This window comes from Eulemur rufifrons, chromosome 4 (assembly GCF_041146395.1).
Source record: "Eulemur rufifrons isolate Redbay chromosome 4, OSU_ERuf_1, whole genome shotgun sequence".
Lineage (NCBI taxonomy): Eukaryota > Metazoa > Chordata > Mammalia > Primates > Lemuridae > Eulemur > Eulemur rufifrons.
In genome coordinates this window covers 84,587,667-84,602,591 of record NC_090986.1, presented here as the reverse complement: position 1 = coordinate 84,602,591, position 14,925 = coordinate 84,587,667, and the positions used below count along the sequence as shown (strand labels likewise).

At 38.9% G+C, this 14,925-nt stretch overlaps 2 long non-coding RNA genes across 8 annotated transcripts in view; one reads left to right on the top strand and one right to left on the bottom strand.

The window, feature by feature from the left end:
* LOC138383031 (uncharacterized) overlaps positions 1-237 on the top strand; it is a 56,699-nt gene extending 56,462 nt beyond the window's left edge. Inside the window, exon 4 of the long non-coding RNA XR_011233500.1 lies at positions 156-237. This is a non-coding gene — a long non-coding RNA (uncharacterized lncRNA). The remainder of the gene's footprint in view (positions 1-155) is intronic.
* LOC138383028 (uncharacterized) overlaps positions 1-14,925 on the bottom strand; it is a 201,926-nt gene that overhangs the window by 161,143 nt on the left and 25,858 nt on the right. The window lies entirely within an intron of this gene.

The following is a 14,925-nucleotide window of genomic DNA, read 5'->3' as shown; positions in this document are numbered from 1 at the left end:
TGGAATATGAACAAAAGTGTGGAAGACTTCAACTGGGGAATTTTAGTTTAAGAAATCTCTAATTTATGTGTATAATCTTGAGGTTCACAAGGTATTAGTCAAACAAGTCAGGCTTACTGTTCACTCTCTCTTTTGGTTTTTTTTTTTTTTTTAAGACAAGTGCAGTAGTGAGAAGAGGGGAAAGAGCAGAACAAGGCGTTCAGTCTATAACTGACGGTGAACAATCAATCTAGATAACTGACTACCTTCAGACCAGCCTGTTCAGTCTCATATTAAAATGTAAGACAATACAAGGCTAAACTTAAAGAACCGCTACTACATTCTTCCCCAATTGCTAAAGATTTTAAAGTCTGAAGATACGAAATAATGGAACACTCAAACTGCTGGTGAGAATGTCAAAGAATAACATCAACTTTGAAACAATTTGCTCTTGCTTGGTCAAGGTGAACTCTTTAGACTTTAGAGCCAATAATTTCACTCCTAGGTATATACCCTAGAGCAGGGGTCCCCAACCCTTTTTGGCACCAGAGACCGGGTTCATGGAAGATAATTTTTCAGAGGGAGGGTGTGGGGAGCCATGAGGAATGGCTGTAAACACAGATGATGAAGTCGCTCATCTCCTGCCATGCAGCCCCCCAGTTCCCAAGTTTAATGGAAGACAATTTTTCCCACAGACTGGGTTGCAGGGGGCGCTATTCTGCCACCTGGTCATGGGGGGCACAGCCCTAGGGAAACTCATGCACATGTTCACCAGGCCACACACACACACAAATGCATAAAAGAGCAATGTTCTTAATGGTCGGTCGCATTGGGTATCAACCCAGATTATAAAAAAACTATAATGGATAAATGTATTATGGTACCAGCCATACAACAAAACAATAAAGAAAAATGAACGTGAAATTTAGCTGCCTACATGAATATGGATCAATCTTATAAATAAATATAATATTGAATTAAAGAAGAAAACACGAAGGATCACCTCCAGTTATGACTCCATTTAAAGTCAAAATAGGCAAGCTAAACTGTATTGTTTAGGGATACATATATAGATGGTAAAAATCATGGAAGGAAGGAAGTACCATAAAAATCAGGATAGCAATTCCACCAGATGTTGGAACAGGAACGTATGTAATTGGAAAGGACACAGGAGGCTTCTGGGGTGCTGACAATGTCCTATTTCTTACCTTGAGTAATATTTGCTTCACAATACATTTGCTTCATAATTATCATATGTACATTTATGTGTAAATAAACCCTTTTAAATTATCAATTTTTTATATCATAATGGTATTGTGGTTAAGTCTTTTTTAGGGACACATATTGAAATAATTATGGATAAACTGATATGCCTCAGATTTGCTTTCAAAATTATAGTGGAAAGGAAGAGAGTGGATAGAATAAAGTAAAGAATTGAAATTGTTGAAGCTGAGAGATGGATACATGGGGCTCATTATACTACTGTCTACTTTTGAATATGTTTAAAAGTTTTCATTAGTACAAAGTTTTTTAAAAGCCTTTATGGAAATAACTAAACAATGAAGACATACACTAGCTTCATAAATAGGAATACTCTTATCTATAGATTTAGTGCGAGTCTAATCCAAAGTCCAACAGGGCTTTTGGAAAACTTAATAAACTAATTTGAAAATTTACATGGCCATTCCGTGTAAATATAATATATAAATATAAATATTTATATTCTGTATAAATATTTATACAGAGTGGCCATATACATTTTAAGAATGGCCAAAACATTACAAAAGAAGAAGAAAAAGAAAGGGACCTGCCCTCCCAGGTATCAGGACACTGTAAAGCAAACTGCAGAAGACACTGTGGAGTTGGCACGATGAAGAACCACTGGGCTAATGCAATCTATAATCGAACGCATCATGTATGGGAGCCTGATATACTATTCTATACTGCACACCAGTGGTGAAAGGAAAGACTACTCAGTAAGTAGTTGTGGAACAGAGGGTTCTCCACATAGAAAATAAATGCAATTAAATCCCTTCTTCAAAAATCAATTCCAGGCTTCTATGTAAAAGGCAAGATTTTTCAACTTTTACAAGTAAATCTGGATGAAATCTTTATTACCGAGTGTAAGAAAACATTCTTAACACAAAAACATACGCCGAGAAGATGTTAGTTAAGTATGTTTTAACACATATAACCAACAAAGAATTTGTGTTCAGAACATAAAGGGAGGCTTATGAAAAAAACAGAAAAATATGCAAAAGACGTGAACAAGCATGTCTTTCACAGAAGAAACCATACCAAGCAATTAAACACATAAAGAAATGCCTAACCTCTTAGCAATCAGAAAAGAACAAGTCCATGAAATCCTATTTTACCCATCAGATTAGCAAAAATTTTAATGTCGGAAAAAATCAAGCATTGATGAAGATGTGAAAGTGGAACTTACACACAGTCACGTGGGAGCAATTATCACTTTGGAAAATCATGTGGCACTATCTTGTACAATTGGTCATGCCCACACCTCACAACTGAGAATTCTACTTCTAGATATATGTTAGAGAAACAAGGATACTAAAAGTCAGGGGGGTACTAAGATATAGGTACAAGAATTTACAGCATAGTTTGTAACAGAAAAAACTAAAAACTAGAAACTACTCAACTGTCCACCACTAGGACATCTGTGTTGGGAGGTGGCTTATACCTGTTTATTGGTGTGCATCATTACGTAAGTTTTATTTTTTTTGTATAAAAGTTTCAAAAGGAATTAAATCTTTTCTTTTAAATATTATTGATTACTTTATCTGATGTCACATTTTAAGTAACTAAAAATTGCAACAACCTCATGTTTGCTAAGAAATGACTCGCTTTGGCCGGGCGCGGTGGCTCACTCCTGTAATCCTAGCACTCTGGGAGGCCCAGGCGGGAGGACTGCTTGAGCTCGGGAGTTTGAGACCAGCCTGAGCAAGAGCGAGACCCCATCTCTACTAAAAATAGAAAGAAATTAGCCAAACAACTAAAAATAGAAAAAATTAGCCAGGCATGGTGGCGCATGTCTGTAGTCCCAGCTACCCGGGAGACTGAGGCAGGAGGATCGCTTGAGCCCCGGAGTTGGAGGTTGCTTGAGCTAGGCTGATGCCATGACACTCTAGCCCAGGCAACAGAGTGAGACTGTCTCAAAACAAAACAAACAAACAAAAAGACTTGCTTCATTTTGAGGTATGTAGCTTAAAAACTCCAATCTGAACTGAATAAAGATCAATTTAAGAAAAGCATTAAAGCAAAATTTCCCCTGACACTTACAAACCTACAAAGACATTATGATTTCAAAAAATAAAAGGCTTTCTACTAACTTCTTACCCCCTTCCCCATATTGAACTCACACTGAATGCTGTGGACATTAGATCACAACGGACAGCTCCGAGCTGGTTAAGGACACAAACAACAGGGTGGGCACACCAAAACCTGCCTGCTCCACTGCTTTGCCAAGAGACTTTCTAGTTTGTTTTCAAGTACATATGGCCAAATTTGAACTTTCTTCACAGTTATATTAAAGGAGCTGCAGAGGTGTAATCCACAAGGAATACCATCTGCTACACCCCACAGGGACTGTCTGCAACAAAACACGGTGGCCACTCCTAAGGCAGCAGAGACAGTTCCAGTATATTAAATGGCCTTTGGAACTTCTAGGTTTAACAGTACAGGTAAAACATTTCAATCGGTCCTCTAAGATGCCTTTCTAGAAGGTACAGTTCTTTTTCATTTCTCAACTGATAATTTTCTATTTTTATTAAGTGAACTCATTTATTGTTTTGAGATGACTGGTTATAGAATGTGGTTTTGTGTGAAATTAAACAAATCAAGAACATGCACATTTGTGTTTTCAGAAAAAGAAAAAAGGACATTTCTATTACACTCACGCCTCATTTAGGGTGTGGAACGTGGTTCCCGAAAGTGGAGGTGCTGAGCGAGCCTGCGCCGTCCGGGGCGCCTTCAGCACAGCGCTACGGAGACACAGCGCACTGACCAGCCACTCCTCTGCTTTACACAAATCCCTGAAATCAGGGAACGGCCCCAGTTAGAGTGTCTCTGGCCACCTGTCATAGAATTGTTGGTTAATCCCCTTGGGCTGCACTAGTGGCTCTGATGTTTCCAGAATGTCTAATGGTCTTACAGCAACCCCCAGCTCTCTACTGATCCGTCCCCCTCCGTTTCCTCAGTCGCTTCCCCTGAAGAAAACTCGAGCTGTCCACACAGTAAGCACAGTGCTCTTCCTTTGCTTCACCAGGGCAGGTCCTCCACCGGCACCAGCACACATTTGCACACCCCATTATTATAGGTTAAAACTGTACAGCAGAACAATAAATGGCAGAAAGAAAAGCCACCACCAAGAATAAACAACCTTATTGCAGAACGTGCTCTACACTCCATTCCAGACAGCTGAGGAGTCCCGGGGGGAGTGAGCGGAAGGAGCAAGGTGGCTCGCGTGGCCAGAGGGGACAGCGTGGCCAGTCAGTGCTGGTTCTCAGTCGGACGCATGGTGAGCCAACCACTAGAAAAAGTGCATGTCCTTCCTCTTCATTTTTAGTCAAAACCATTCAATGATAAAAAGAATAAAAACCAAAGACGTTCCATGACCTGGAAGGCCAAACATGAACTGCCTTTGGTCACCTCTCTGGCCTCACTCCCACCCCTGGCCCCGCGGCTCGCAGCCACTCTGCCTTCTTCAGTGTTCCTCTCGCACACACAGCTTGGCACTTCCTAATCCCTGATGAAAATGCTCCGCCCTTCCGGAGCTTTGTGGCTGATGCCCTTAAACCCTTGCCTGTGTTTCCCTCACTGATGCCTTCCCTGAACACCCTGTTTAAATTAACATCTCCATTTCTCCCACATGATTCTCTATCTTCCTTGTTTTTATTTCATTTCAGAATATTACAGGGGTACAGACGTTTTGGTCACATGGATGCTTTTGTCATTCTCTATCTTCTTTTCCCACAGAGCAGTTATCATCCCCTGATATCACATACACATTTGTACAGTAAACATCTTCTCCACTAGAGTGAGAGCCATGAGGGGAGAAATGATGTCTGTTTTATTATTATTTCATCAATACCTGGCTCATTATAGAAATACCAGAGTGTTACTAATTGTACAAATGTATGGTAACTGCATATATGTCTAAAATGATACATTTCAGAGACAAACAGTATCACAAAATATCAGTGCCATGTGGGGAAACATTAGATGGGAAGGCAGATAATATAAACAGAAAAGTGGCATTTTTCCCCCTGTAAATCAGTGTTCATTGTTTTTAAGCTCACCTTACAAGTTCACCAGCACTGTGATGCACAACAGTAAGTGGGTAAAGAATCCACTACAGTTCTGTAAACAGCTAACAGATCTTTCTCTTTTGTTTTAAACTAAATTGCAAGGCAGCAACCACCCAATTTAAAATCCATAACCTTTGCTGCATCTGGCAACAGCAACTCCAGCACTTATAGTCAGTTAAAAAGTTTCAGATTACCACGGCTCAAAACATTGGGACCTTATTATACTCTGTATTGTACTTTATTAAAATGAAGGAGTAGGAAGAGAAAAATGATTCTTATGCTACTACTGAGAAAAATGGATTCTATTTTCTTCCCAATATCGGGTTGTTCCTTTTTCACACATGGAATGTGCAAGAGCAGGGTGATAAAAGAACAAGTGGGAGAATTGGCACGCAGCACTTTATTTCAGTAAATACTTTAGAAAGATAATTTCAGAGATGACCAAGCAGCTTTCAGATAAGGCAGTCTTGCTACAGTCCAGTAGAACATTAAGGATATTTTTGCAGAACGTAAAGAGACATAAAATTATTAATGCTTTCTTTAAATCTGTTTCCTGATGCCAACAAGCAAGCTATTATTCCACTATGATGACCACAGACCCTGCAGGCCAAAAAGGTTAAGAAATCAGATGTCCATGGAGTTTCTGTGTAATATTTCACATAAACATGTATTTATTAAACAACACAATGCTGACATGTTAAATACTGTATGCAAAAAAAACCAAGTTGCAAATCCTCAGCAGAAAATGTATTTCTGATGTTTCATTCTTGCAACTCTAAGGCTTCATGTTCCTGCTACTTAAATTTCTAATCTGTGCCTTTCTACTTTAGCTATTGATAAGTATATCTTTATAACATGCCTGAATAGAAGTCACTTTATTATAATGTGAATACTGGCAAGCAATCAATCAATCTTCAAAAAATATGGCAATCTGACTTCTGGTTTCCGATCTGTAAGGAGCTTAGAAGTCATCATTCCCATCCACAGAACAAGAAAAAGGCTGAACAAATGGAAAACCCAACATCTCAGATCCACTGGAGAAATGAGGGTACACAGAAAACTGCTGCTCCCCAAATGAGAGAGACAGGCAGGCAGACACAGAGAACCACAACTCAGCCAGAACAGAAACCCACAAGCAGAAACTCTGCAGGACCCAGTACCAGGGCAGGAAAATCTAAACTGTAATTTACGACTAGCTGGAGGCTCAGCGTAGACAAGTTTAAGAGTTAAGGACTCCAGGGGTGCCTGGTCTTAGGCAGGCCCCCACACGTCTGTGGGTTTCACCTCCAGGAAGCGTCCTACCAGGTTCCCACAGTGAAGGTCAGAGAAAGTCTCCTGTGCCTCAGCAAAGGGAGGGAAGGCAGCCATGGTGCGACACACCAGCGCATTCTGTTCTCCTAGTAAGGCTGGCCCTCGAGAGAAACTTTCACGGAGCCTAACCAACCGGGTTTCACCAAAAACTAACCTAGTTGGGGGAAGGGAAATAAATATCCCACTCCAGTCTGCTCCAGCCTTTTTGTCTCACTTAGGGGTAGAAACAAAACAAAACTGAGAAGCACTTTTGTGTAGGTCACAGACAGGGACACAGACTCACTGAAAACCTGAGAACTAACCACAGCACTATCTAATGTCTCCCCTCCCCCTACACCTTGTCACACACCTACAGGGCTCCCACATAACAGGATGACAAAAGAAACAAGCGCCTTATTAGTCTCAAACTCAAAGACAAGAGAGGACAAGCATAAGAGCACAAGAGGAAACTTTATCCTCCAACACCTAAAGCTAGTAAATAGTAAATAGTAAAAGTAAATAGTAAAACGGCCTAAACCCCAACCAGATAAACATAAAACCTCACAACAAATGCGTATTTACCATGGCTCCTTTTACCCAGTATATCATCATGTTCAACAAAAAATTACAAGGCATACTTAATATGGCAATAGGACTCAAGTGTTCCACAATCTTTTAAAACGCTGTTGAAAATGTAATCTTTGATAACATGGTCGATTATAAAAAGTCAGGATAAGCAGGGATATTCAGCCAACACTAGCACTATTCAACATTATACTAGAGGTCTTAGTTAATTCAGTTAAGTTCCAAAAGGATAAACAGCTTAAATATCAGAAAACAACTAAAAAATGCCACTATTTGGAGACTATTTGGAAGACAATAAGCATTTCAACTATCAAACTAACTGAAAACCAGGCCCAGCAGTGCATGCCTGTAGTCCCAGCTACTAGGGAGGCTGAGGACGGAGGATCACCTGCATCCAGGGGTTTGAAGACCAGCATGGGCAACATAGCAAAATCCCATCACAAAAAAGAAAATGATAATAACAAAAATAAAATTTAAAAAACTAATTCAAGTGTTCAGTATGGTGTTTGCATTAAAAATTAGCATATAAAAATTATTAGGTTCCTATATATTAATCAGTTAGGAAAATATAACAATAGGACTTCAAATAGAAAAAATAAATCCATAAAATACCTAGAACAAATCTAACAAGAAATATGCAAACTTACACAATAAAATTTTACAGCTTTACTAAAAGAATATGAGACTGGGCGCTGTGGCTCATGCCTATAAACCTAGCACTTTGGAAGGCTAAGGCAAGAGGATTGCTTGCGCTCAGAAGTTCAAGATCAGCCTGAGCATGAGTGGAACCCTGTCTCTAGAAAAAAATGGAAAAATTAGCCGGGCATGGTGGAGCATGCCTGTAGTCCCAGCTACTCGGGAGGCTGAGGCAGGAGGATCGCTTGAGCCCAGGAGTTTGAGGTTGCTGTGAGCCAGGCTGATGCCATGGCACTCTAGCTTGGGCAACAGAGTGAGACTCTGTCTCAAAAATAAATAAATAAATAAAAGAAGAAGTGCCAATACCTGCCCAAATTCCTGACCTTCAAAAATGAGAGGTAAATTATTAATAAAAGAATTGCTCGCTAAAACCACTAAGTTCTAAGATAGTTTATTATATGGCAATAGATAACAGGAACCCGTACATGATTATTTTCATTTAGTTTGTATATATTTTGTTTGCATACATTTTTTAACTAAAGATTTTCATGTTTCTTGAGGAAATCTTTGTGTAACTATCCTTATTGGCCAAAATGAGGTCATCCAATTCCTATCAAGATTGCAAACTGTCACAGGCTTCTGATCCCAACAGAATCAACCCTGGGAAGGAAAAAGCATAGAAGTAAATCCAGATTCCAGGAACAGTAACAGCAGCAGCAACAAAAACAAACAGAAACTGCTGGAGATACCAGAAGCTGTACTGAACTTATCTGAGAGGAAACTGGTGACCAGAAGCAAAGGGCAGCAGAGGTTGGAGTTAAAAGACAGATTAGCTGAAAGCTTTTTTGAATTCTGCCCTTGTCTCTCCTTTGATTGTCCCTTCACCACAGAAATTAGCAGCAACAGCCTAGATGTCTTTGGCAGCAAGATACAATGCAGACAGCACAGAAGCCCTGTGGGGAAGCTGTGGAAACAGGTACAGCACCCTCAGCGCTCAACCTTCCTGCCCCCACTCAGGCTCCCACAGCAAGGGCCAGGGGTGCGGAGCCGAGAGGGAGTTATGATCTAAGGACACTGCCTCTTCCCGATATTACTCATTCTGAGAGTGTACGAAGCAAACCCTCATCAGAAGTTGCCTGATGCAGCATCAGCCAAGAGGAGACTCAACAGCACTTCAGCGGCGCCAGGCGGCTGGCTGACCTGGACTCAAGCCCTTCCTCTCCTTAAACTCACCTGGACTGACACAAATTCCAATGAACATTAGAGTAAGTAACTAATACCCCCCCCAAGGGGCATAGACAAACAGATACATCTGGAGCATAAAACTACTGTAAAAGAAAGACAACACACTAAACAATTTATGCCATCTGGAGTAGAATTATTGGAATGGAGGATCCAAGAATACAGCCCTGAGAAGTCAGTGAGAGATGTAAGCACTACGAAACCAAAACAAGAAACAACGAAAAAGAATCAAGTAGAAATATTGAGCATGAAAAAGAGACAATATCCAGATAATCGGAGTTTCAGAAGGAGGGAAGAAATAAAGCATTTCAAGAAATAATGAGGGTGACTTTCCCAGAATTAAAGGTAAAAGAAGTCAATATTATAAGGGCTCAAAGAGCCAAATAACAGAGGAAACTATTCCTAGAAAATTTAAGTTCACCAAAAAAAAAATTCGAAAACACTGAAAGAAAAGAATAGACCAACGCCAAAGCAAAAGAATAAGATTAATATATATCGCAGTAAGTAACACTGGATACAAGATGGAGTAACCCAAATTCACAATCCATACTTTTTTTTTTTTTTTTTTTTGAGACAGAGTCTCACTTTGTTGCCCAGGCTAGAGTGAGTGCCGTGGCGTCAGCCTAGCTCACAGCAACCTCAAACTCCTGGGCTTAAGCGATCCTCCTGTCTCAGCCTCCCGAGTAGCTGGGACTACAGGCATGCACCACCATGCCCGGCTAATTTTTTGTGTATATATATTTTAGTTGTCCATATAATTTCTTTCTATTTTTAGTAGAGACAGGGTCTCACTCTTGCTCAGGCTGGTCTCGAACTCCTGACCTCGAGCGATCCACCCGTCTTGGCCTCCCAGAGTGCTAGGATTACAGGCGTGAGCCACCGCGCCCAGCCCACAATCCATACTTCTTGAGGCAAGGGTTTTTTCAGAATTTAAAATTGCTATAGCTTGAATGTATCCTCTAAAAAGCATGTGTTGGAAACTCAATATCCAATGCAACAGTATCGGGAGTAGCGATCAGCCCTCACGGACGGATTCATGCTGGCCCTGCACTGAGAGTGCGTCCATCAGGAAGGGTTCATTATAAAGGGGTGAGTTCCCCCACTGCCTCGCTTTCTCTGCCCAGCGAGATACCAGCCTCTCGCTCTTGGACTTCCTATCCTCCAGAACTGTCAGCCAATAAACTTCTGATTCATTATAAACTACCCAGTCTGTGGTATTCTGTTACAGACAGACAAAACAGACTAAGACAAGAATTTTTCAGATTTTACAAAATATGGTATATATCATATATTATGTAACATCCAGAGCAGTGTCTAAGGCACTGACCCATAATTGTACTCATTAATATTTTGAAGCAAAAATCTATAAATACACTAAATGAGATGAATAAAAGCCATAAATACCCTCATGTCAGTTAAGGTTGGGTTCTTCTGTCAAATGAGCCATAAACAGCCTCACGTCAGCTTGTTGGGTTTTGTTGCCAAATGAGTTACAAGAAGTCCTTTGGTTTTCAGATCTTTTTTTGATTTTGGAATTCCAGGTAAAGGATTGTTACCTCTATTTTAAAAGTCTTGAATTAAAAGAACTTTACATTTAGAATTTTCCATCCAGACAAAATATCATTCCAATATGTTAGGCAAAAATATTCTCAAGAACACAAAGCCTCAGAATGTCATATAAAGCCCACTAAGCACAATCTTGGAGGAATATTGAAAAGAAAAAGAAAAAGGGAGAGACAAAGTAAAAGTAGTCAAATGCCTTGATATCGAACAAAACTCTGACCTAAAATACTAGCAGTACATTCACTGGGGACGGGGAGTCAGGACACACACCCAGAGAATGTAAGAGTGCGCTAGAGTATCTGTCATATGTGGGGGAAGAAAAAGCTACTTTAAGTGTAATCAATATGCAGAAATAAACAAGAATGGGTCTAAAGGACAACAAGCATGAGAACAATAATAGAAAAAAAAAAAAAACCCAACCTATGCAATGAAAGGCAGGAAAGGGGGGAAAGGACCAAAAGTAAGCCCAATTAGAGTAATTACAACAGGGGCTGAGGCAGGAGGATCATTTCAGGCCAGGAGTTCACGACTAGCTTGAGCTACAATGAGACCCCGTCTCTACAAAAAATAGAAAAATTAGCTGCGCATGGTGGCATGAATCTATAGTCCCAGCTACTCCAGAGGCTGAGGCAGGAGGATCACTTGAGCCCAGGAGTTTGAGGTTGCTGTGAGCTATGATGATGCCACGGCACTCTAGCCTGGGAGACAGAGCAGGACCCTGTCTCAAAAAAAAAAAAAAGGAATTACAATAATGTTAATGAGTTAAACTTGCCAATTTAAAAACAAATTAGGCCAAAGATTTTATGGTGGGTTAAAAAATGATAAAGCAATATAGTCCCTACAAGAGACATATTTAAGAAAGGATACATCAGATGAGTATGAATCAAAATAAACCTACAGTAGCAATCATAATAAAATTTAAGGCAAAAAATATCATAAAGGACAAATTCAGATACTATATACTGATATAACAAAAATGTATTATCATCATGAACACATCCATAGAAAACAAGAAAGCTTCAATATACATAAGGAATAAATACCACAAATACAGGTGTAAAAATTCAAGTGTAGTTGAGAATTTTAACATCAATTCATCAAGAAGAGAACAATATAAGTAGAGATATTGACGATCCCAGCAAAAAAACTAGAGAATATCTATTATATTCATGAGCATACAGCATATACACACACTGGTCATATCATAGAAAAAGCATGCCTCAAAACACTTGAGAGGATCAATACCAGACAGACTGTATTCTCTTACAAAAATAGGATGAAATTAATGACAAAAAGATGGTTTTTAAAATCTCATGTTTGGAAACTACATAACTAGATAATTCAAATTAAAAGATAAAAACGTAAACATTTTTTAAAATACTTACTAGCACTTAATGGTAATGAAAATTCAAGGCTACCCTCTAACTGGATCAACTTGGCTGACTTGTCATTCCCAGACCAATCACTGCGGCCAAAGGAATGGTAAAAACCAATGGGTTCTTTAAACCACAAGACTAGGATTAGGCTGATTTGCTTAGGCCACAGGAATCCACAAGGATAGCAGAAGCAGCAGGGGCAGTGGGAAGAAATCTGGTATCGTATCTGGAAGAGCAAAGAGGAGATACATGGAAGAGAATGGAGGCAATGATGCCTACAGAGCTTTAATTCCAGTTCGGCCACAATTCCCTAAGGTTAATTACTGATCATGTAATTTGGGATGGGATCTCAGTTTTCTTAGGTGAAAAATGAAAACACTATCTAAGAGTCCTTTTAGCTCGAGGAGTTTGCAATTACATCATGATGTTTTGTTCAAGCTGTAACAGGGTCTGGCACATATTGGTATGTACGTACAGAATGAATGAGAAGTTTACCACATTCAATTTGAGAGATTCTTAGGACTATTACCTAAAACAACTAATGGATTTCCAATAGATAAATGGGAAAAGGATGTAAAATTTACAATCCACAGAGGAGAAGCTGGTAGGCTTCTTTTAAAATGTTCAAAGTTCCTAATTAAAGAAATTAAAATTAAAAACAAAAAATGCAACTGCCATTTCACATCTATGCAATGAATTTTAAAATGTGGTAATCAATAAAGGGAAAGAAGTAGAGAAACTACTAATTGCATACACACTGTCAGAAATTATTGAAAATGTTTACATTTAATGCATTAGTAACACTTCTGGAAATACAGAAATAATTCTGAGTAATCCAAAAGAAAGCAAAATACCTATATGGACAAAAATGTTTTATTGTAGTATTTCCTATTATAATAGGAGGGAAAACCCAGATGCAACATAATTGTATAAAAACCAGGTAATAATGAAATTATGCTTTAATGATAGATTATATAGTCACTGTCATAGTATTAGGAGAATATATTTAATAAATTGTATTATTTAGGAGAATCTATGGAGTCCAATAACCATGCAACATTCACATTAAAATTGCTATGACCATTTAATTTTTTTTTTTTGAGACAGAGTCTCACTCTGTTGCCCGGGCTAGAGTGAGTGCCGTGGCGTCAGCCTAGCTCACAGCAACCTCGAACTCCTGAGCTCAAGCGATCCTCCTGCCTCAGCCTCCTGAGTAGCTGGGACTACAGGCATGTGCCACCATGCCCGGCTAATTTTTTGTGTATATATATTTTAGTTGTCTATATAATTTCTATTTTTTTTTTTAGTAGAGACGGGGTCTCGCTCTTGCTCAGGCTGGTCTCGAACTCCTGACCTCGAGCGATCCACCCGCCTCGGCCTCCCAGAGTGCTAGGATTGCAGGCGTGAGCCACCACGCCCAGCCATGACCATTTAATTTTTAAAGTTATTAAAACCTCAAAGCTTGTGTTTAAAAATCTGACAAATTTGGTGCCCTGTGTTTTGAAAACGTCTAGACTTCACCAAGAATGGGCCAGTAATCATGACATTTTAGATATAATTCACAGAAATATTAACTTCCAAGAGTATTTTATTTTTATACTAAAAGAGAATGTAATATAGCTACTCTTATTGAGTGTGCAACTTATGACAGCTTTGGACTTTTTAAATAAAACGTGTGGAAAATTTTCAACTCCACTATGCCAAAGAAAGTATTGGTCTTAATTGTACTAAATGCTTTATATTTTATCTGTTTCATTGGCTCAGCTCCACATGAGACCAGAGCCTGCCTTGATTTCTGGAATGCTGCCCCCATGCTTTTCTCCTAGGCTTTGTTGCCAGGGTTGCAGCTGCACAACCAATTCTCATTAAAATGTGAGTCTATGAAATGCAGGTCTATGGAAACTGACATAAAGGATTTCATCATCTTCTCACAATTCACCATGAGGACTGAACTCCCACTCTTCCCAAGCCATACAACTACCTGAACCCTCCTCTACCAACTCACACACCAGATAGAATAAATGTAGCAGTTCAGTCTAAAATATCCAAATAAAAACAGTCATAAAGGAGAAAATGGCACAGTAACAAACCTTAAAGTCTGGTAAAAGTTATTTCAAAATGACTTCTAATACTCATGATGTAGTCATAGGTTATAGCTGGATACTCATACAGTGATGTGATTTTAGAAATAATACTTCTCAAGAATAAATACCTGCCAGAAAGAATGGACACTCTGCAATAACAGTTCCAGAATAACAATTTCAGGAACTTCAAGTGAGGAAAACAAAAACCACAAGGAATTTACTCAAAATGCAAAATACTGCATAAGCTATTAATTTTGTTGTAGAACACTCACACCCTAAAATTTTCTTGGAAATGGAGGAAAAAAATTTAAGGACAATTTATACTTCTTTTCCCTTTTTTACTAGAATCTTAGTATTTTCAATTAAAACTAAACAGCTCAAATTCTCTCATGCCAAGTAAAAAGGACAGTCAGTTTTTTATTAAAACATAATATTTTGAATGTTGGTATACCATTGGAATTCTTATAACATGTAGAACCTTAGAATTTTAACTATATTGGAGAAAAGAATTAAGGTGAGCAAAACATCTTGGGGTTAAGTACACACAGCTGAGTCTGTTCCCCGGGCAATTCCTTTACAGCTAACTAAATAAAAGAAAAAAATGGGGGAGGGGGAGAGTGAAGGGTATTATCCCTAGACAATCTGATTATACAACATGTACTTTAAATTACAGAAACAAAGCACACAGATAACAGTTCTAAAAAGTGACTATTAGTTGCATTTTTTAGGTAATCAAACTATAAAATCTTTAAGTGTACTTCATAACTTCATAAAGCTTTTTTAAAGTATATGAGAAATACATGATTTTTCTTTTAAGAGACGTGGTCTTCCTCTGGCACCCAG